Source organism: Notothenia rossii (genome assembly GCF_949606895.1).
Source record: "Notothenia rossii genome assembly, chromosome: 5".
NCBI classification, from domain to species: Eukaryota; Metazoa; Chordata; class Actinopteri; order Perciformes; family Nototheniidae; genus Notothenia; species Notothenia rossii.
In genome coordinates, this window is record NC_136903.1 from 85,757,092 (window position 1) to 85,780,003 (window position 22,912).

The following is a 22,912-nucleotide window of genomic DNA, read 5'->3' on the forward strand; positions in this document are numbered from 1 at the left end:
CAAAGTTTCTGTCTCTAGTTCCCCTACTGATTTCATTTAATAGCCTACAAACAGCTACACCTCACAAAAGAAAGGAATAGAATATGAGCAACACATATTTATAACAATCCTAAAGAGTCATCCAGTGATATATGTTTGGAGGCTGACCTGGAGGTTAGCATCACAAAGGCTTCCTTCGACAAACATCGATGGCATTTTTACAATTTTTGCAGTTGTGTATTGCAGAAAATAAGCTCTGTGGCCAACACATATTTATGATACCTACCACGTTCTGTTCAGCAGGATGATCTAAACAAATGAATGCCACTTTGTGATTTTTGAAGTGTAAAGCCAATCAGCAGTAGTGAAAAGCTAATGCTATAGGCTATAAATGAACTGCGTCATGGTTACGCATCACCAAGCTAAAGGTGGCCATGTGATGGTTTGACGACCTTTTGGAGTCACTTATCTCGGAGAACAAAATATTAAAATCTCTTCAGCTTGTTTTAACCACGGAATCTGTTTCCGGCTTCTAATCACAAACACGTCAAAAAAAAAACATTGACTTTGAGACGCATGGTAACATAAGTTATTTCTAGGTTTTAGGACTCGTTGCTGCACCTCTCCTTCAGGATAGGATTCTCAGGCATGTAATCTACAACCAAACCTATTACAACAACCCGAGCAGAGGAACACAATGTGCATAGGAATAACCAGCTTCTGTATTATCATGCTACAAGCTCAGTTGAATTAACGATAAGAAAGGGTTCTAGAAGAGAGACTCCATGCTGAAGCCAAGTAGATCCATAATTTCAGAAAAGACACAAACCAGTTTGTCTCCTTTGCAAGAAGCCCGTCGTTGTAAAGGCCTGCTGTGCTCAGACAATGAGGGAATGTGCCAAAGTAAGGCAGGCCACGGTATTTTTAGTACAACTAAGGCCGATGGAGACTGAGTAAATAGAGAAGTCTAATGAGTTTAAATCTGGTTGTACATGAATGGAATAGTAATTCTGGGATGTGGAGCCTCTTTTAGGAGTGGTTCGCCACACATATTCTCAGCGGCTCTCCTTCATTTGACTTTGATAATCACGCTCACATGTGGCTCATGCCCATTAACACTGCAGCGAGAGGACGGACACCAGGGGCCTCTTGTTCTGACCACAGGCTCAATGCACAGGGAAAAAATAAAACTGGCATTGCTTTCCCTCAAGCTCATCTTACCAATTAAACCTGTCAAACATGCGAAGAAAAACGCAACTTCAATCTCTCAGCATCCTATGGGATCTGCGATAGCGCTTATTGTTTTAACATTACTTAAAGTATGTCATATATTTTTAATCATTTTTACTAGAATTCATGGTAGGGCTGTTCCCCTCGGGTGTGGGAATGCGGACTCGTGGAGGGGAAATGTGTCACATGCATTTCCCTGGGAAAACCAAGGTTAGCCTTAACGAACTCGTCTAATTAATACCTGCGCTAAGAGAGGACAATATTATTAGAGCTGCTGTCAACTCACTGGAGTGCACACTTCCTCTGTCGGCTGACAACATGTAGCTAGATCATTTTGGGGGGGAAAAGATTTAAGACAGACTTGTGGTTAACCGCCACTCTACACACAAAGTAAGCCGCTAATTAATGTGGAGTAAGTCATCGAGTGTGGAGGATAGCTGAGGAAACTTTGAATAATCTTTAGCATTGCTAAATATTTCTCTATTTGCCCAAACACAGGTGAAGCTTTATTTAGAGTAACTCAAATGATTAAGTCTAGTTATTGATTTTCTGGATTGAATCATAAACCTTTACTTTTGAAAGTGCAATATCTATTTGACATGAGTAATATTTGCCCTACGAATGTCCCTACATGAAAAGGAAAACTCCAAAAAGCAAAAAACTGCCCCTTTAAAGGAATGTTTCAACGACAAAAATATAATTTGCTTATCAATTACTCACCCCGTGTTCTCGTGATTACTTGGCACATTACCTCAACACAAGGTTGTCTTCCCACACCCACACAAACAGCCCTTTTAAAAATGAAATGTAAAATATTTGATTTCATCTACCCAGTTGTATGCAAAGTGAGTGACAGTGATGTTTTGCTATGGAGTCATGCAAGAAAAATGTTTGAGCAAAATTCAAGGTAACAAAGGGGTCGTTGACATACATCCTGCTGTAGGTGAAGTATTCCTTTAGATTGTGACACAATAGCCATTTTGCTATTAGTCACAGTCACTGCTATGGGAACTGCCCCCCCCCCCCCCCCCCACCCCACATTGACCCATCCTGCTGCTTCTGAAGGAGCGATGCCTCCTCGACGTAGTCCAGGGGTCGTTTCAGCCTAAGGAGCGTGTTATTATTTTAAAAGCCGCAGCCTTCCCAGAGCGAGGACAAAAAGGGTTAAAAGGGAAAGGGAGTTTGCACCTTGCATTAAGCAGTTACCGTGACGATAAAGGGAGAGGGGGCTAAACAGCAAAAGACCTTACATGAATTTCTGCTTTTTAATGGAATCAGCTTTTAACAACTATTTTTCCGTTAAATACAGCCCGTGTCAGGAGGGATGCGTCCCACTCGTAAAGCAGCACAATGACAATGTACAGTGGCACTAATACAAGGACATAGTTCATCATGACATTTTCTGCAATTCCCAACTGATTAGGGTCATTATGTTGGAGGCCTGATTTATGTTGTCATTTCCTCTCACCGATCCTGCATCAATGAATCTTAATGAATTGGTAAATAAGGGTGAAGATTACACTGTGTGACACGGCAACATTTCTCACCCTCAACGGCCGAGATTTATGTAGCCAATTAGGAACTAACAGAGAAAATTGGCTGGCAGAAAAATAATATTCTTTATGGCGCAAAATGGAGGAGCATTCTCAGTGAAGGGCAATTGTATTGTCTGTGTTAAAGTCCATAAAACACCCTCCGATCCCACCTTCAAAAAGAAAAAGGGGAGCATGGGAGGAGAGCGTGTGAGGGCAGGTTTTCACTGTTGTGAGCTAACGTCCTTAGCATTCACCACGGGCTATCACACATGTTTGATCAGTATAAATACACCCCTGTGTGACAAACATGTTTACATTCTCACTGCAAACATCAGACAATCAGACACCATGAGGTGCTGCTTCTCTAATGAAGACGCAGGGGCTTTTTATCCAGGCTAGCCGTGGCCCTCTGTCGGAAATATGTCTCTTTTATACAAACATCAAAAAGCATTTGTACACGGGGAAAAACGAGCAGCCAAATGATTTGCCCTAAACATACAATATTTTCAATTAGTGAGCGAGGAAACGTGGTAAAAAAGACTCTTCATCTTTTGACTCAAAGCAGGGATATCAAAATACAATCACCTCTTTGAAGATATCTCTGATCAACACATAGAAGAGGACATATACAATTTGATTAGGGGCTCTTTAACTATCCCCGGGTACATCGTTATCACATGGGTTTGTATTTCTCTCATGCAGATTAAGGGGAAGATGATTATAGCAAACTGTTTTTGTGTATCAATACAAAGTGTGAGAACCTTATTAATACCAAGTTCTTAAAAGAGCACTCAGAGTTATAATGAGAGCTTTTATGCATTACATATTGTGACTGGATTTAGTGAGGAAGCGGCTCTCCACATCAAACAAGCTGGCCCCGCTATTAGTGCAGGGGCTGAGGGATGCTGTGTGAAAAGGGGTGGCAAATTAAAGCTGAAGCAAGGCAGGGAAGGGCTTAATTTACTGGCATGTACAGTATGCAAATGAGATTACTCTCAGCTTAACTGCATCATTTATGTCCATAATAACAGCATCATCATTACAGGGCTCAAATTAAATTACACTGTAATTAGCATATCAAAGTGATTGGTTAAAGTTTAAAACAAATACGCAATTTTGTTAATGAACATCTGTAATCACCGTGTAGACTCTGAGTGAAAACATCCAAAACAAATATGTGTTTTGGAGAAAGGGGAGGAATATCCCTCCCAAACGGCTTGTCTGTCAGTGTGTGTGTGTGTGTGTGTGTGTGTGTGTGTGTGTGTGTGTGTGTGTGTGTGTGTGTGTGTGTGTGTGTGTGTGTGTGTGTGTGTGTGTGTGTGTGTGTGTGTACCTGGAGAGCTCCACACTCAGGATATATTTCCCAAACTCAAGGAGATCAAAGATGCAATTTCCCACACTTGCCACTTCGGGAGCTCATCAATAAAATACTAATCACTTCACGCCTGATTCTGAGAATGGAGCCGCAGCCCAAGGCTTAGAGAAGACTTCCATATCACAGAAAAACACCTCCGACTGTCTTTGACTGTTGGTGAAGGAGCACATATATCATTTGCAGTCAGGTTTAACCAATAGCTGTCCAGCCTTTCCCCCTGCTGATAAACATGGAGAGTTTTAAAACTGAGAGCACTTCTTCAGACCTCTGACAGAAACCACCCGATTTGGTGTCCACATGAACAGTTTGATGTAACCCATATGTATTGGTGTAATTCAGGAAGCTTGGGATCAATGTAGTTTTTCAAAATAAAAGCCGGAGTAGGAAACAGTATTCTTACAGAAAGCTAAACAACAGCCCCAGAAGATAACTTCATGCTTTAAGGCAACTCTGGATGATTATATGTTTTTTTTCAAAATAAAAGCCCCATAATGTAACAGTATCCTTACAGGAAGCAATTTTTTTTTCTAAATAAAAGCCCCAGGAACTAACTGCATCCCACAGAAGGCTATGGAAGACGATTTTATTTCAAAATAAAAGCTCCAGTAAGTAACTTTATCCTAACAGAAAGCTCCTGAAGATGATATGTTTCAAAAATAAAAGCCCCATAAAGGATGGGCTCCTTACAGAAAGCTCTGGACGATACATGGTTTTCAAAATAAAAGGCCCAGAAAGCAATTCTATCCTTACAGGGAGCTCTAGATCAGGGGTGTCAAACTCAATTTCATCACGGGGCACATCAGCATTATGGTTGCACTTAAGGGCCGGTTGTAACTTTAAGACTATATAAATATATATATAAAATAATGTATTATAATACATTATTGCCTCTGCATTGGATTATTATCGGATAGGGTAATAACTTCATAATTAACTACGTCTGAAATCAGAAGTCTAGGGCAAATAATTGCAAGTCTCTTCAGTAAGAATGTCACAAAATGATTTAAAAAGAAAAGCCAAATTCTATTAAAAAAAGTCACAAAAAAAAGGCAAATTCTAAGATAAAATTCAAATTTGATATGCATTGTGGGACATGTAGTTTATGGGCAACGTGTGTCTGTAAATCAGCAGGTAACCATATAATAAACATGTCATATTCTTTCATATTCTTAAAATGAAGCCACGAGCCGGATTTGGCCCCCGGGCCTTGAGTTTGACACCCCTGCTCAAGATGAACATTGGTTTTCAAAATAAAAGCCTCAGAAATAAAAACACAGCTACTGCTATCAATCCATAAATAGTGCTGGCAATACATGCATTAGGATGTGCACAAAGTGCCAGTTACACAGTCAAAATTATTGATAGGGAATGTTCTAGTTCAGATTTCATCATTAATCGCACAACATAAAACACAGCCAAGCCCCATGAATACCGTTGCTTCCCACTTTCCATTATTATCACTACAGGTATTTCATTATTAATTCAACTAGAAAGCAAAAGGCAGCGGTGGCGTACACCATCAGAAATGCACTCGTCAAATTTTAAAGAAGTGGCATGTTATTTTATTCATTAAGAAATCCATTAAAGGGCCTTATTCCTTGCAAGTATGTAAGAGATGTGCCTTTCAAGGTAGAGCTGGGGCAAATCCACTCCATCAGCTAATGATGGCACTCATTACACACAGAAGCGGCTAATGAAGGCGCGGTGGCCGGCCGATCCCCTCACCCAGCATAAAGCCCTATGAAATGCTAATATCTCACTTCTAATTAAAGGATACTAAGTCCAAATGCACCTTCACGGCTAGTCGCTGGCAACATAAATTAGATTTTTCAACACTACAGTACACCCGGAGATGTGCCTGAGCAACATTCCATTAATTCATATTTAATACCCCCACTAGTCCTACGTTTGCCTCGCTATCTCCTTCCCTCTCCTCTCAGCATTATGCACATCATTATGCTTTCTAAGAGTCTGCTTTCTACTTTTTGTTGGTGCGCACATTATTTTAAAGTGCTTCCAGAAATAAACACATATACACACGGTAGGCTTTTATGTGTGTGTCACAGGGGAAAGGTCAGCACAAAAACAAAGAACAGAGGATAATATGCCACTGTGGCCCCCTGCTCCACCTGTATATATTTACAGTGTTTACACATGTTTGGCTGTAAATGTGTTTACTAGAAAACCTGCTGCCCTTCTCAGAAGCTGACCTTGACGGCAGTAAACAACCCTTTCACAGAGTTCATTACCGTCGAAGCGGGTATAGTCTTTCCCCTCAGATAAAGCAGCAAAGGTCAGTGCCATTAGCTTATCAACAGAATATGGCTGCACTGGAGTGGACATGATAGTTAGGCCTGGACAAACACTAAAGAAATAATGGACAGGATGTTCCTTTCAACAACTCAACGTATGACATAACTGAATAGTATCATAGTAATCATCGCTAAGTTAAAAATGTCAACTTACTACTAATTATCGGCCAGCGTACGCACAGCTCCCTGTTCACAAATATCAAAGTCACTGTTGACTCAGAATATGTATTTACAGACTGGCCTTTCGCCAAGAGCAAATCTTTTCCAGGATTTTGAAAAAGTGTTTCGCTGTAGTGGGAATGTCTATGCATTTTTAAAATAGAGGCATGTTGGATATGTACTTTGTATTGTTTTTAAATACATCTTGTACTTCACCTTGATAATATGAATATTTCCATTTCATGCTAAATACAAATACACCATTGCATTTTGGAGGCACATATTGTTACTACATTGATTTAAAGGGTGCCTATTATGTTTTGGTTGGGGTTCATCTCTTCCTGTAGTGTGTTATATGGGTTTTTGTAAATGGTCTGCAAAAGTAAAAATCCCCCCCCCCCCTGCCTGAAACGCCTCCATTGGCCTCCTTTATTACTTCTTAGTGACATCACAATGTAACACTCGCTCTCCAACACCTTCTGCGTGATAGGCTAAGAGGCGGGACATCTCTAAGTGGTTGACCAATCACAACAGAACATAGCTGCACACTCGCAAACTTCTAAAAAGTAGCATTTTGGATACGGACATTATAAAATGTTGAAATGCTTTATCTTAATATTTCCACTCCATTTTGAAGGCAGCTATTGTAATTTGTATTCTACTACATGTTACATTTGACATATAAAAACTAATCTGCTTAGTATTCATTTATATGATCCATGTTGACAATGTTAAATAAGGGCATTTTGGATAATGCACTTTGTAAAAGAAACAAAAAACACCAGCAGAACACAACAGGCTCTATTGGACATGACAGCACCGCTTCAAAAACACAAAGTAATGCTTTCTTTGACTTGCAGTTCTTGTTTTAAATGGAAGAGTTTTACACTTAGTGCATGGTTTGCCAGAGGGTAGCAGTAAAATGCATGAATTTAAAGGTCAGTGTTAAGAACATATCACATGACGTCTGTTTGATCCCGGCCCAAGTATTTTCCCAAGGATTCTCCGGCTCCGTACTGTGTAAATCACGCAGCCTGACCTTCTACATTCCTCATGCTCCGTCCTCCCATTCATCCACCGGCACAGATAATACTGGGCAAATATCATAAACGTGAGGATTTTAGGATTGAGGTGAGGCTGCCATCATCCTCTAGCAACTGGGGAAAAGAAAGCCCATGCATCTGAAAGAACCTCATTTCCTAACCTCCTGCCAGAATAACCTGTGCTGAGGCTGCCTGACCCTAAAGCCTAATAGCCTTTATACGGACAGTCCATGGAGAATACTCTCAGCTGATTGGACATTAAGGAAAAGACACTATTGGACATTTCTTATGTGCAACAATTAGAAGTGTGATATTATTATTAGTAGCAGTTACTTCACTACATAATACTTTAACATCACTGTTGAGTAAAAACCGTGCAATACAGACTTTTCTACAATGTGTTAATGTTATTTCTCCTTCACTGCTTTTATATCTTACTTTCATTAGGCTGCTTTTTAACCTTGGATTGTGCTTTGATTTTCATTTCTTTAATGTGTGCTTCCCTCTTTTTGTATATGGTACGTCTATTCATTTCATATATGTCTATTACCTGCACACACCCCTTTGCTAATAAAGGATTTCTGGTGATAAATTCTATATGGATATAGATATCGACACAATGTGCTGATATGATACGATGCAGGGTTGTCCGAGTAATCTGGCAGTTTACTAGTAACAAAAACAGGCTCTGCATTGACAAACTATACGACTGAATTGTTCTTAAATGTTTCTGTTAGTGATAAAAAACAGCTTTGTTTTTAATGCTATATTACTGTAAAAATATCCATTGTGCAAACCGAGTACTTTGCGTACATTGAGTCAAAAATACTATAACTGTCATTTTCAATATCAGAAATTCTACTTGTTATTGAGCAATTTACTGTTAGACCTTTGTATTCCTTTACCTTCTCTCCTTCCCTAATGTTTATATCACTACTTTATTCAACCTACACTAAGACACAACACATTTGTGCAACTTCAGAATGCTCCATTTCCTCCAATCTCCAGAGTTTTTATTGACTTTTTTGAGATTTCATCGAAGTATCATATTGACTTTTTTGAGATTTATAACGAGTATTAGCATGGGCAAGATTCAAACGTGGCCTCGGCTTTAGGGCCAGGGCGTGACCTGTGGCTGAACTGGCCTCTGCTCGGCCACCCAACACACATAGCCCCCCCAACACCACCACCACCACCACCACACCCCCTGATAAATAAGTGAACACAGTAAACAGAGGCCCATCAGTCAACCTGCACACAGCTAACACCAGGACAGGGACAGAGATCGATGGGGAGACACACACAAAGAAAGACAGAAGGAAGGGAGAGGACAAAGAAGGAGGGGGGGGCACATTGTGAGGGCATCTAACAGTGAAGAGTAGATACATATCACACTGGAGTCTGAGCCAAGCAGCGTGGAAGGCCAAGTACTGTAAAGGCAGTGAAAGCGGGACTTATTTTGCCGAGCTGTGACATTTGTTTCTTATTGTCTAAGTGGCAGCTGAATCCCCTCCCCGGGCCCCTCGCTCGGCTCCGGGCCGCTCTGACAGGGAGGTAACCATATTAGGACGCATATGGTAAAGTAAACAATAACATAGTTGCAATGAGATGGAAATTTCTCAGCTAATGGTGTTTGTCATTCCTGTTTTCAGTGCACTGAGCGGCCCTGTGTTTTTTCTAGCCGGGCCGGAGAGACTTTGTTTATGAAAACAACGCAGCAGCCAAGGCTAAAACCGGAGCAAAAGAGAAAAACTGTAAATAAATAGAAGTTCAAAAAAAATGTCTCCACCTTTTTCATTTGATTACATAAATAAACCCACATTTGGGTAGACATAGCCTCTGGCAGGCTCAGGCCGTGTCAGCACTGAGACGGCTGGATATGAAAAAACAGATTACCCTCTCCAGTTTGTCCCTCCCTCCACAATAACACACCATCTTTAACACCTGCAAAATGTACAATACTGTTTAAAAACTGGTAGAATCATTGTTTTTTTGTTAGTTGAATCACTACTACTTTGTGGCTTTACTGAAACACTAAACAAATCACATTTCCAGTTAGGAACACTTTTATTAACTTATTTAGATCAGTTTCAGGAGAAGTAATCAGATAATTTACTCAAATGGGAGCTATTCTGCTCATTTTCAGGCTCATATTGTATGTTGTGCCCAGTCTGCTCTGATTGGTTAGCTGTGGCTGGCCTCCGTTGTGACTGGTCGATCACTTAGACATGTCACGCCTCTTAGCCTATGTACAATATGTAAGCGTGCTAGCCAATAGAAGCACAAGTGTGACATAGTGATGTCGTCCAAATGGAGGCGTTTCAGGCAGGGTGGGGGGGGTTGGGGGGGGGGAGCGTGTGAGAGAAACTCCCTCTGGAGGAACCTTTGAGATTTTTGGACTTAAGAGACCCTTAAGAGACCCTTAACATGCACTAAAACGTATAAAACACACTGCAGGATAGGGTAAACCCTAAATCACAATAGGGCCCCTTTAAATGTAAGTTTTTAAAGATTGTACAATTCTGAAATCCTGGATCAGTGGGATGCAGAGGATTTGGGAAATGTTACACCCAGTAGCCAACCCTTTCCTAGAAATGATTATGGTCCCGCCTCCAACTCTGTATCCATTTCTCTTTATAATTCCATGACATGTTCTCAAGAAAAAGTTTCACTTGGCCGCCTAACTCTGATGCAGTATTCAAAAGATGTTGCCATTATCCAGACATGCAAATTGAGAATGGCTGGGAACCTTCTAGTGAACACTATATAATAGGAATTGAAGCAGTGCGCAGATTAATGGTTGAATGAAATAACTGAGATAGTGTTTGATATGCCTGGTTTAGAAAAGGCCTCATTTCTCACTAATTTCTACAGCATGTGGAGCGACCTAAGAGAAATGCAGCCTTCACTTTTCTGTTTGTTTCACTAGTCACTTCCTTCCTTCGTTCCTTTTTCTTTGGCTCTGCTTTCTGCCGTTATTTTCCAGGATAAGAACAGGCACAAAAATATCGTGTTTTGTTCAAGTGTGGAAAACAAAGACCCAGATATGTTCCAGCCCTAAATAATATCCTATTGCTGACTCACTGGTCAACTATTCTAGAAGAAACAAAAGTGTGGCGTCAGGTTCAAAGATCACAATGTGCCAATGGTCCCTGCATTTCTATACGGTCTACACTATAGCTGGAAGTCGACTGCTGTCCTCTCCATATGTTGACTTTCTTTCTTTGTTTTTTTTTCCTCTCCTAGCCTCATTCCTAATCTCACACCAAAAAAAAGCAAGCTGTTTATTTGCGTAGGGCTGAAGCCGTTCCATTAAGTAGCCCCACCAGGTGCTTCATCCCTAAAAGGGATTTGTTTTCTTAAATAAACGGAGAAGGCAAAAAAGGACTGCCAAAGAGATATTTACCATGACGTGAAGTGATTGCAACAAAGTCAAAACTATTCCAATAAGAATGACTGCTGCGCCTTGTGGGAACTTTTTTTGAATTCCCTTAACCCTTATATTGTCTTCGTTTCCCCCCCCTTACTTTGGTGAGGTCCTGTTTTAACTGCTATTACATTAACACAAAAACCATTAATCATCACCAAATGTAATGTTACACCCTTTCAAACTGTACATATTGTATCAGACTACTGGTATACATGAAAAACTGCAGTACATATACAAAGAACAGACACTGAACATGTATTTGTGTGTGCCAGGTGTGATTCACATGGGGGGATTGGGCACATAAGGGGGGGGGGGACAAATCTAGAGTGTGTGTGGGTGTTTGTGTGTGTTTGATCTGATCCGGATGGTTACTAATTCCTTTTCTTAATGGCGGTCATTTTTGACCGGGAAGACCATGGATGTTACAAAGTTGACTAAATCATCCAAAATTCAATGAAAGTGGTGATCAGCTATTTTATATGTTCAAATGTCTACTGTGAAGGATATCATAAAGCCTTAATGCAATCGAATGTAAAACAAAAAAGTTATGACTGATGAAAGTAGTAAATCGGTCAGATTTGACCCGAAGACAACAGGAGGGTTAAATAGTCAGAGATCTTCTCTAGTGGGAGTAGAAACCAAAAACAAGTGATTTTCAATGGGGCATTATTTAATGTAATATTGCATTATGTCGTTTCTGGGAGAAGGGACCTGCTGCACCACCACACCCCTTCCCGCTGCCTCCACTCATCAGAAGCCAACCTCCTATCCGTCCCCACCCGCATCGATCACCGGACCTAGGGGGACAGAGCCTTCTCCGTCGCTGCCCCCTCCCTCTGGAACTCACTCCCATCACATCAGAGGCTGCACTGACCTCACCACCTTAAAAAAACTCACCTCTTCAATCTGGCTTTTAATGTGTGATTGTTTTTGTATTGCTTGATTTTAATTTAACTATATTTATTTATTTTTTGTTCCTTTCTTTTTAATATATCTGTAAAGCGTCTTTGAGCACCTGTAAAAGCACTAACAAAATAAATCTATTATTATTATTATTATTATTATGAAGTATATAAGGCAGGGGTGTCAAACTCAAGGCCCGGGGGCCAAATCCGGCCCGTGACTGCATGTTATGTGGCCCCACAAGAGCTAGTAAAGAATATAATATATTTATTATAAGGTTACATGCTACTTTACAGAAGCATGTTGCCCATAAACGACATGTCCCACAATGCATCTCAAATTTGACTTTTTGACAAAATATGCTTTTTTCTCAAACATTACATTTTTCTTTGAAAAATTTCACTTCTCTTTTTCAAAATGTCACTTTTTTTTTGTTGTTTCTCCAGCATTCAACGTTTCTTTTAAAATCCTATTGTGACATGCTCACTGAAGAGACTTGCAATTATTTGCCATAGGCTTCTGCTTTCAGACGTAGTTAATTATGAAGTTATTACCCTATCTGATAATAATCCAATGCAGAGGCAATAATGTATTATAAAACATTATTTTATATATATTCAATATTTATGTATTTTTATATAGTCTTAAAGTTGCAACCGGCCCTTTGAGTGCAACCATCATGCTGATGTGGCCCGTGATGAAATTGAGTTTGACTTCCCTGATATAAGGTATATGGAGAAGATGCCAGGACCCATGGTTTTAAATCAGGAGTGACCAAATATTGATTTCTGAACTCTTCCTAAATAAATAAAAAGACATGTTTAGTTCATCAACTTATTTTATTTGCATTATTCAAAGTCTCAAACTACATTTTTGGACAATTTCTGCAGACAAACTCCCCAACATTTTTATTTTAAGTGAGAAAAAGTTGTCAGTAATTTATAGAATAACAAAAAATAATTACTAACGGAAATTGGGTTTGTAAAGATTCCCTTTTTTTTTTATTCTAAAATAAAAAATGTAAATATTAAAATACTTAAATAAGAAAGATTATCTTTGTTTGAGTTTTTATTAAAAAAAAAAAAACGTCATACATTTTTGTTTAGTTTTTTTTCATATCCCTCCAGTCAGAGTACAGTATATTGTTTTTCAGTGAAGGCAGTCTGGGCTACCAGAGAACAAGCCCTGTATAGTCATTTTGCTCAGAAGACAAATTGTATTTCAAAGCTAAAAAACAGAGCTCTGACATTTGTTTTTCCTTCCTAACATTTTTGATTTTCTTTTCATCTTGCCGTAAGACAACTCATCTGCGGATGGAACTTGCTTACTCCTGCCTCCTCAGTCAATCTCTCACAAAGGCCGTGTCACGTTGGCTGTCTGCACCTGGTAGCAGCCAGACGTTATCAAAGCTCTCCCCGCAGACCAGAGTTTATACGTCCGGCGATACGTTTTCAGACCAAAAGAAGACACACGTCTGTTTGGCGCTGATAGAAAAATAGATTGAAAGTTGCATTTTCCCCTTACAGGAAAAGTATCTCCGAGATAACACATCTGGGATAACATTATCGGCCTCACAGCAGAAGATAATTCACATGAAAGTTGTAGAGGAAATGCGAGAGAATGTTGCTTTGTTGTGTGACATATTGTATCCAGCATCAGGCATGCATTTAAACCTGTTTAAGCAGACAATAGGGAGGCGGGCGATGTGCCAGCGGGTGTTCAGATAGCAGCTGATGTGAGGCAGCATCAGATAGGAGAGCCAGGTGAGGGTGTTTAGAAGGCTTTGACACTTCCTGTGATCTCAATCAACAGGAAGCTCGCCGGCCGCTTTATGGGCTCAGCTTCCGTCGTGACGTCTTTGTAGGGGACGATCATTTTTCATTTTCACGCTACCTTGCATCTATTCTGCCTGTCACCGTCTTTAACTACAGCCGAGAGTAGATTACGGTACTCACAGTGCGTGAAAAACACAGCAACAAAAAGCCGCCGGTGACAGGAGCGTTTAACTGTCTTGCCGGAAATCTCCCCCATGTGGCACTTTCGCCACGGCAAGTTGTTTATTATGTTCCGAGCTAGGCGTAAGCGATTAAAGGGAGCTCTTAAGAATCAAAGTGTTATAAATGCATGGAAACACAGCCAGCTGTAAATGCCACAGAATTAGAAGCTTACCAAGCCTAATACTAATACATGGCCATTTTCAGCTTGATGCTGATATAAAGAAATTACTTTTTTAAAGTAAGCAATAAACGCAGTCAAGGGAACGATTACCGAGGCCCTATTTTCATCCCGGCATAAATCTGCACACGACCTTTCAGCGGGGCCAACTCGTGAATCCACTTGTTTATTCTCAACACTTCCATAAAAAAAAGTGGATTAAATAAAGCAATATAAACCAAAGCATTTACAGCAAAGGACGAATTACAAGAGTGTGTTTCTCTTCCTTACATGGAGTCATGAAATTCAAATGAAGATGATAACATTTTGAAGCTCATGTTTTGGGATATCTGAGGATTCTTCTAAGCAGAGGCGCTTTTCTGGGAAGGCGGTTGTAAACAGGCCAAAGAAAGCAGGACAACACAAAACACACACACATTAGAGCAGGGGTGTCAAACTCAAGGCCCGGGGGCCAAATCCGGGCCGTGACTTCATTTTATGCGGCCCCTCAAGAGCTTGCAAAGAATATAATATGTTTATTATACGGTTAAATGTCGATTTACAGAAGCATGTTGCCCATAAACTACATGTCCCACAATGCATCTCAAATGTGCCTTTTTTTCAAAATATCAATCTTTTTTTAAATTTTGACTTTTTAAATCATTCTGACATTTTCACTGAAGAGACTTGCAATAATTTTCCCTAGACTTCTGCTTTCAGACATAGTTAATTATGAAGTTATACCCTATCCGATAATAATCCAATGCAGAGGCAATAATGTAATATAATACATTATTTTATATATATTCAATATTTATATATGTATTTTTATATAGTCTTATATATAAAACTGGCCCATGATGTTGATGTGGCCCGCGAAGAAATTGAGTTTGACACCCCTGTATTAGAGGAAGCCCTACACACACATACAGTATTTCCGATATGACGTTTATTTTCCCCGTTGTGGGAATAATCAAGTATTTCTGATTCTGATCCCCATCAGCAGCGAACCCTTTTAAACTGTGCAAGTCAGCAATACTGATCTTGTTAAGACTAATAAACCACTGTCTATATGTTCTATACATGTTATATATTGTAGCACAATAACTTTATTTTTGCTCATTCTTACTTTAACTTCTCATGTTTATAGAAATATATATTTTTGTATTGTATGTTTTGAACATTTTACTTTAAGTTATTACAGGCTATATGCAGGAATCCTGAAGTCAAATGTAAGACCCTTTAAGACCTTTTTTAAGACCCTTTCCATACATTTTAAGACCTCATCACCACTTGGAGTTTGAACCGGTTACCTTGGCGACACACTTTACCTCACATTGACTATATACAGTATTGATTGTCCTTCCTCCTTATCTTCCAACCATTTGGACGCAGACTTGCATTTCCCCATAACGATGTTGTTTAACAACCGGCGTAAAATCCAACGGGAAGCCATAAATAAACTACACAGAATCACACTACACACCTACGCAATGATTACATTCAGGCAGACTGTAGAATACAACCTCTTTGGATCATTTATATACTTATTGAAAACAAGCTACAAAATGTAAAACCTTGGAAAATGCCGTTTAATACTTTTTAATAGCCTTCATTTTCGCTAAATTGATTTATCAACTTTGAATACTTTTTAAGACCCCGTGGACACCCTGTATTATGTTTGAATAAATATATTTATTTAACTAAATTAAATATCTGTATTACATTTCTATACACATTTTTTTTAAAGGAGCAATTGGCACAACACCCATATTTTCCTCAGGATAAAGCACTCTGATGATCAGAAGGACTCTTACATGTCAATTCAAGATCCTAAAGAGCATGATCTGTTCAAACAGACACAAATGAACAGTATGCTTCCACTCATAAACACATACACTGCATTAGAGGCTGTTGCGCCGTAAAAGAGCTTTAAACACCAAGACATGGTAATCCCATAAGCTGCTGCAGGGATTTCTGCATTAGCGATGCAATCAAACTCACATTGGAAAGTCGTGTCAATCAGTAGGCTGATTCTGCCACATTAACGTTAATTACACGACCGTTCAGGAGGATGTCAGGGCTGATCGTACATCTGGAGCCGAGGACTGTGGACTATGTGGAGAATGCACTCCAGATAAACAACAGCTACAGGAATCCTGCACTTCAATGTGCTCCAAGTCTGTTCTCCAAATGTGGGGGTAATTGTCTGAATCAAATAAAGAGGGAGGCTGTTTCACATATTGCGGGGATGAGGGCCTCCTCTGACTATGAAGGGGAAAATAGTCCTATTTGTTAACTGTAACGATGACAGTTGCTGTCATGTCTCTAAAGAAACTGCAGATGTTGGTATTTAAGATTTAAGAGGCACTCCATCAGAGATATAAAGTGGCAGGTCAGTTCCATCAACGCATCGATGTAGGATTTAGTTTAAAGAATCCCTTTTAACCTTTTTGGGGGTTTTGTAAATGAACTGAAAAGGATCCATATGTGTGTGTGTGTGTGTGTGTGTGTGTGTCTTTGTGCGTGTGCGTGTGCGTGTGCGTGTGTGTGTGTGTGTGTGTCACACCCTGTCTGAAACATCCACATTGGACCCATAATGAAATCACTATGTAACACTTGTACTACTACTCTAATACTACAACAAATATTAAAATGAAGTCTAACACCTGTACAATTTGCAATTATCAGAATAAGCTGAAACCCCTCCATTGGATTATTTTTGTATACTTCCGTAACGTAATTACATCACTATAACACTTCCACTTCTTTTGGCTAGCGCTCCAACACATTGTAAGTAATAGGCTAAGGGGCGGGACATCTCTAAGTGGTTGACTAATCACAACAGAGCCGGCCAGCTAATCAATCAGAGTAGACTGGGATCTGGTTTCAGACAGAGGGTGAAAAGAGGTGCTGCAGCACAGGCAGTATGAAAAAAATAAAGAAATGTCCCAGAAGAGACATAACATGTGAACCCTGAAAATAAGCACAATACGTCCTCTTTCAATTGAGATTTGTAAGATTGACTTATTTTAAAATAAATGTTTATGATTTATTTTATTATAATATATATATATATTTTTTAGCTGTAACATTTCTGCATGTTTTTGTTCCAATTGGCCTTATATAATGGAAATCATTGTTTGCAAACACAAGAAGAAAAGCAGTGCCCTTCCTCTTTTAATGTTTGTTTGGATATCCCTCCCTGGGTTATTAGTCATATAATAAACTCAAAGGTTCGTTTCACGTATGTTGTAGCTTAAAACAACAGTGTTACTCTTTTAAAGCCTCTAACTAAACATACAGTCATTTTTGCACATTACAGGTCCCACCTATCTACCTACAAGTCACAACGCGCTGATCGAGTGGAAGAGAAGAGACACGCAACAGAGTGGCAACAAATACAACGGAAACAAGTGGGGATGAAGCTGTAGGACACACACACACACACACACACACACACACACACACACACACACACACACACACACACACACACACACACACACACACACACACACACACACACACACACACACACACACACACACACACACACACACACACACACACACACACACACACACACACACACACACACACACACACACACACACACACACACACACACACACACAGCTCCATCCAAGCGTTCACATCCTAGGGGGCCAGAAACCTTCTCAGGTGGGGAGGACGAATATGAGATATCCAGCAGAATGGCTGACATGCTGACAATAGCAACTGTGTGTGTGTGTGTGTGTGTGTGTGTGTGTGTGTGTGTGTGTGTGTGTGTGTGTGTGTGTGTGTGTGTGTGTGTGTGTGTGTGTGTGTGTGTGTGTGTGTGTGTTAACCCCCGCCCCCCCACCCGACACACAATTTTGTTTTTGTGGCATTACCACATAGCATTTTCCAAACAAATGTCAACATGAAAAACACTTAGAGTTGAGCAACCTTTCTTCCTTATGTCCTCATTTCTCAAACAACCAACTTTAATGTTGACCCTTAGGGGGAACCATCTCTTTAAAACTAACCATGAGTAGCTCTTTCAAACCACTGACAGAGTGCACCTGTCGGTCCAACCCTCCCTTTATCCGACACACTGCAAAATACAGTACACAAACAAGACAACCCGGCTGCATTCAGTTAATGGTTAAAGCCCATTCAATGCAGCATTCACACAGAGTCCGGTGAAGGATAGTTGTGTTTACCTTCTGCGAGGACTTGCTTATTTAAAGCAATCTTCAGTTCCAGCGGCGGTGATAGGACAGCCTCCTCGCCCTGCGGACACAAGACGGAGAATTATAGGTAAACATGATTTAATTAAAGTGCCTGCAAGAGGATTTGTCGCAACACGGAGTACATGGGTGTGAGCTAAATGCTGCTACAAGTCACCCACCAGTTGCTGTTGATTAGAAATTGATCAAAAACTGTTTTCATCTGCGAAATCTTGAGACAACAATAAATTCCTCTGCTGTCTTTCAGCTCCGAGCCTCAGGTTTACCGTCCCGTAGCTGACTATTGTCACACACATCCTTGCATGTCCATCTGTTAACTACAACTACACCCACTGATGATAACAAGGGAACAATAGGGCTGTCTGATAGTGGTTTATTTGCAAGACAAAAACGTATCATAAAGCAACAGTAGAAGCTCTTCTTGCTCTCCCTTTCCGGTGCACCTGTACCTGCCCCCCTCCCCCCTCCCCTCATCTGCATGCACCCAGCTTTCCTAACTGAGCACTCACCCAAGGAAAGACGAAAAGAGAAGGAAACAAAATCTTATTTTTATGGTAAACTAAGAAGTGACTGTGGGGCAATATCTCAGGTGCATTTGAATAAAAGCATTAAAGCATATCCAAATATGAAAGAAGTAAAAAAAGAAAAGAAGAAGAAGCTCCCATCTCCCCGCCTGCCTCTGTTCTTTTTTACCGTTTTACATTTGGCAGTCAAAACTGTGGCCAGGCGTTTGAGCGAGTGTTTATCTAAAGCAGACTGAGCAAAGATTAAAAAAACACTACTGGTCCGACTTGCCCGGTCCCAGCATTAATGATGTGTTAAATGCCCTTGTTGAAAAAGTGAGTCAACATGCAGCTCGCTCTGAACTCTTGAGGGTTGAACAATCATCCAAAATGGACCATTCCCACACAACTACCCTATTATTGTGATTCATTACACTTCAATTAACATACCATCAATGGAATCGTAAATCAATGGCGAGTGGTGACAAATGACAGATATTTTCAGTTTCAAACTCCTAAACATCATTAATTCCCATCACCTGAAAGAGCCCCAGGAGCTAAATGAGTTTATCCAACGCATAACATCCATTTAGATAAACGTTCCATCATTTTAATGACGGAACATTTGTATTGGAGGGAAAAAGGCAACAACGGGATCCTGATAGCAGCCGTACGCCTTTTCTCCATGTAACATAATGCCTATCTTGTAATGCCTAAACAGATAATTGTCTCCATTTCAAACAGCACAAAGCTGTAATATTGCCATTTAGAGCAGTGGGGGTGCGGAGAACGTAGGGTGAGGATAAACAACCACACGCTGCTTCGCCCGGTCGGGAAAACCGAGCCCATCACACACTCCCACATTGAGATTGTAGGGAATAGAACAACTCATGGTTGAGATAATTACCCACCTAGGTGGGTTATGTGCATGCTCAGTAAGAGGCTTAAGCTGAGAATATGAATCAAAATGCAACCATTTTAAAAGACGAAAGGAAACCGAGGCGCATTTTGCAAGGTTCTCTTGTAAAGGGTGTCGGAGTTCTGTGTCAAACAAAGAAGGAACAAAGACTTTTGGCAAATATTTTAGTAGCTACAAGACTCCTGATACCTTTAGAGGTTCAATGCTTTTTGGTCTAAGGACCCCAACAACCCTGACAGATGAACTCACGTACTCACCCTCAGATTCAAAATGTATGTTACAGATGTATTACCCTATTAGTATACAAATGTATGTTTTTAGGTTAGTTTGGTAAGCAGTTATATTATATTATTAGTTAGGGTCAAGCTTACTTATAGTTAGCAGGATCAACGGTACATGATATGCTTATCATTTGAAACATCTTTTACTCTAAGCTTATTATTGAAAGAGAACATACTATGCTGAATTTCAGGTTCATATTAGTATGTAGTGTCTCTACTGTGACATGTCTTCATGCTTTAATGTTAATTTGTTTCATACTGCCTGAGCTGCAGCACCTCTTTTCACCCTCTGTCTGAAACCAGAGCCCAGTCTGCTCTGATTGGTTAGCTGGCCGGCTCTGTTGTGATTGGTCAACCGTTTAGACATGTCCCGCCCCTTAGCCTATCACGTACAATGTGTTGGAGCGCTAGCCAAAAGAAGTGGAAGTGTTATAGTGATGTAATTACGTTACGGAAGTATACAAAAATAATCCGATGGAGGGGTTTCAGGTTATTCTGATAATTGCAAATTGTAGTTTACAGGTGTTAGACTTAATTATTATTATTTATTTTGTTGTATTATTATTAGTAGACCCTGTAGTACAAGGACCCCTGTTGTGGAATCGCTTTTTGAGAGGAACCAAATACATGTTTCCATTCTCTATGCAAATACCACAGGCCTCATTGTAATTGTGAAGGGGCAAAAACATGCAAACAGCCTGTTTTCGGAGGGAAATGGAGAATCAGAAGGGTTTTTTGCTATGGTAATGAACCGCTGCGGTTACATCTGAGCGCGAACAAAGACTCATTTTATTCTGTCCACAAACCTGTGAAGTGGACTTCCCTATTAGTGAGGAGGTCACGGCTCCACAATATGCTCTCTAGTCCCAGGTACGTTATCAGTGCCTTTGGCTTTGTTGTAAGATTGCATGTTCAAAAAAAATATGAATTAATACCCCTCCACTGAAACGCACCCAATCCCAACAAAAGACCCCGCATTGACGGCTCTTCAGCTCCTCTAATGGACAGGCTGCACTCTCTCTTCACACGCTGCAGACAAAAAGATGAGGGCCCATGAATATTTACCACTAAGTAAAGTTATTCCATTAATTACTCCGAGCACGCCTAATACTGTATCTGTGGCTACTTCTGTGGCGGCTCGTTAATGAACCTTCACACATCATTACCATATTAATTAATGCTCAACTCGATGGTTGTCAATAGGAGGCTGCCAGAGTTGTCTCTCGGTTCTTTACGGCCCCATACGGGATGTTTCGATCACTTAGTATCAGCACCTAGAATAAATTGACAGGGCCTATTTATCACGCCACGGCCCAGTGCTGCGTTTGAATGAAGCAAAAGATGTAGAGACACTGGTTAACAGCGCTGAGCATTGTGTAACTAAGAGGAGGGCGTAGGAGAGTTTTAGCGGTGTAAAGTCACTGATATCTACTGTATAAACAGGGTCATTGGTGTTTGTTTTTAGGGTGTGTGCAGGATGTTTTCCAAGTCACTGTCTGTGCACAGGAAAATCAAAAGCGTGAGTCACTTCTTAACAAACGCAGCTGCTTACTGTACGATCCGATCTGCTGAGAAAAAAGGGCTGACAGCACACTATTTTCTTTTCTTCTGGGCTTTTAATAAGAAGGACAGATTAAATTAAAAACATTGCCACGTCTCGTAAAACAAGCATTGTGTGGGGGGTTTTTTCTCCGTCTTTTTGATGTGATTGGCAGGATCTTGGCATTATATTGTAACACCCACACAGACTGTAAACAACAGCACTTTCTGACACGCAAACAGACACAAAACCCACCAATTAAAACCAACTTCTATTCAGCCAGCCCTTACTTACTCTGGCTGCTTTCCTCCCATGCCTTTTCTAAGCTTAAAAGGCAACAGCGCAGTCTGGTGAATGTCAGGCCTGTCTGATCCCCCCCTGATTCTCTTGGACCTGCCCTCACGTTTTGCTGAGCTAAGAGCAAAGTACACAGAGTGCAAACAGAGAGCTTTGCTGCCTTAATACCAAAAAAAAAGGAATTTCACTCCTAGCCCAAAACAAACAAGGCCGCACATTTCTTTACACTATTTAAATGAGCTCATTGAATACAAAAAGCCCCGATCAAGTGGATATCCAGCGCACACTGCTCTGTGCTCCTTGGGGGATTCTAATCTATTGATCCATGAGATAAAAAACACAGAACCATGCACTTTGTGAAGTATTTCGTCAGCTGAGAAGAAGCAGCTGGGGCCGCTCAGGATCCACACCGATGAAAAACTTTGGTTTGAATTTAGATCAGTCGAGAAAGTTCACTCTGATCACGCACTGCACACAAAGGGCTAACACAGTCAGTGGTGGATTAAGTACTGAGATGTTTAAGGTAAGTAAAAGGAGCATTACTAAATTGTAAGAATACTTTGTTAAAGTCCTGCATTCAAAATCGTATTTAATCAAAATATACTTAAAGTACAACAAGTAAAAGTACCTGTTATCGCAACGGCCCATTTCAGATTCATATAACTGGATTATTGATGCATTCATGTGTCCATCACAGCGGGTAAAGGTGGAGCTGATTTGAATTCCTTTATATACTGCTGATGGATCTTTTATGTATAATTATATGTCAAAGTGAATTTAAGAATTGATTTATATTTTGTATTTTCTAATCACCTAAATCTGACTGAAATAACTTTCTATAAACTGTCAAAGGAATATAGAGTCAGTGCAAGTACAAGGTAGCAACAACAGAAATCTCTCAGGTACCAATGAACTCAAAATCGCACATTATGCAATCCTTTTTTTCTAACCAGCCCCTCTCCTCGCTGTAGAGTAGGACTGTCGGTTCTGCCGAGCCGGATCAGGTTTCCACTCTCC

General features: G+C 40.2%; 1 protein-coding gene across 10 annotated transcripts in view; it reads right to left on the bottom strand.

Annotated features, from left to right (window-relative positions):
• The window catches only part of foxp1b (forkhead box P1b), a 197,784-nt gene that overhangs the window by 107,781 nt on the left and 67,091 nt on the right, over positions 1 to 22,912 (bottom strand). For 9 of the 10 annotated variants that reach the window (XR_013808412.1, XM_079682634.1, XM_079682638.1 and 6 more), the window contains exon 4: positions 18,329 to 18,398. The exons of the other annotated variant lie outside the window; for it this stretch is intronic. The gene's annotated coding sequence lies outside the window, so the exon portion shown is untranslated. The remainder of the gene's footprint in view (positions 1 to 18,328; positions 18,399 to 22,912) is intronic. 10 annotated transcript variants of the gene reach the window in all.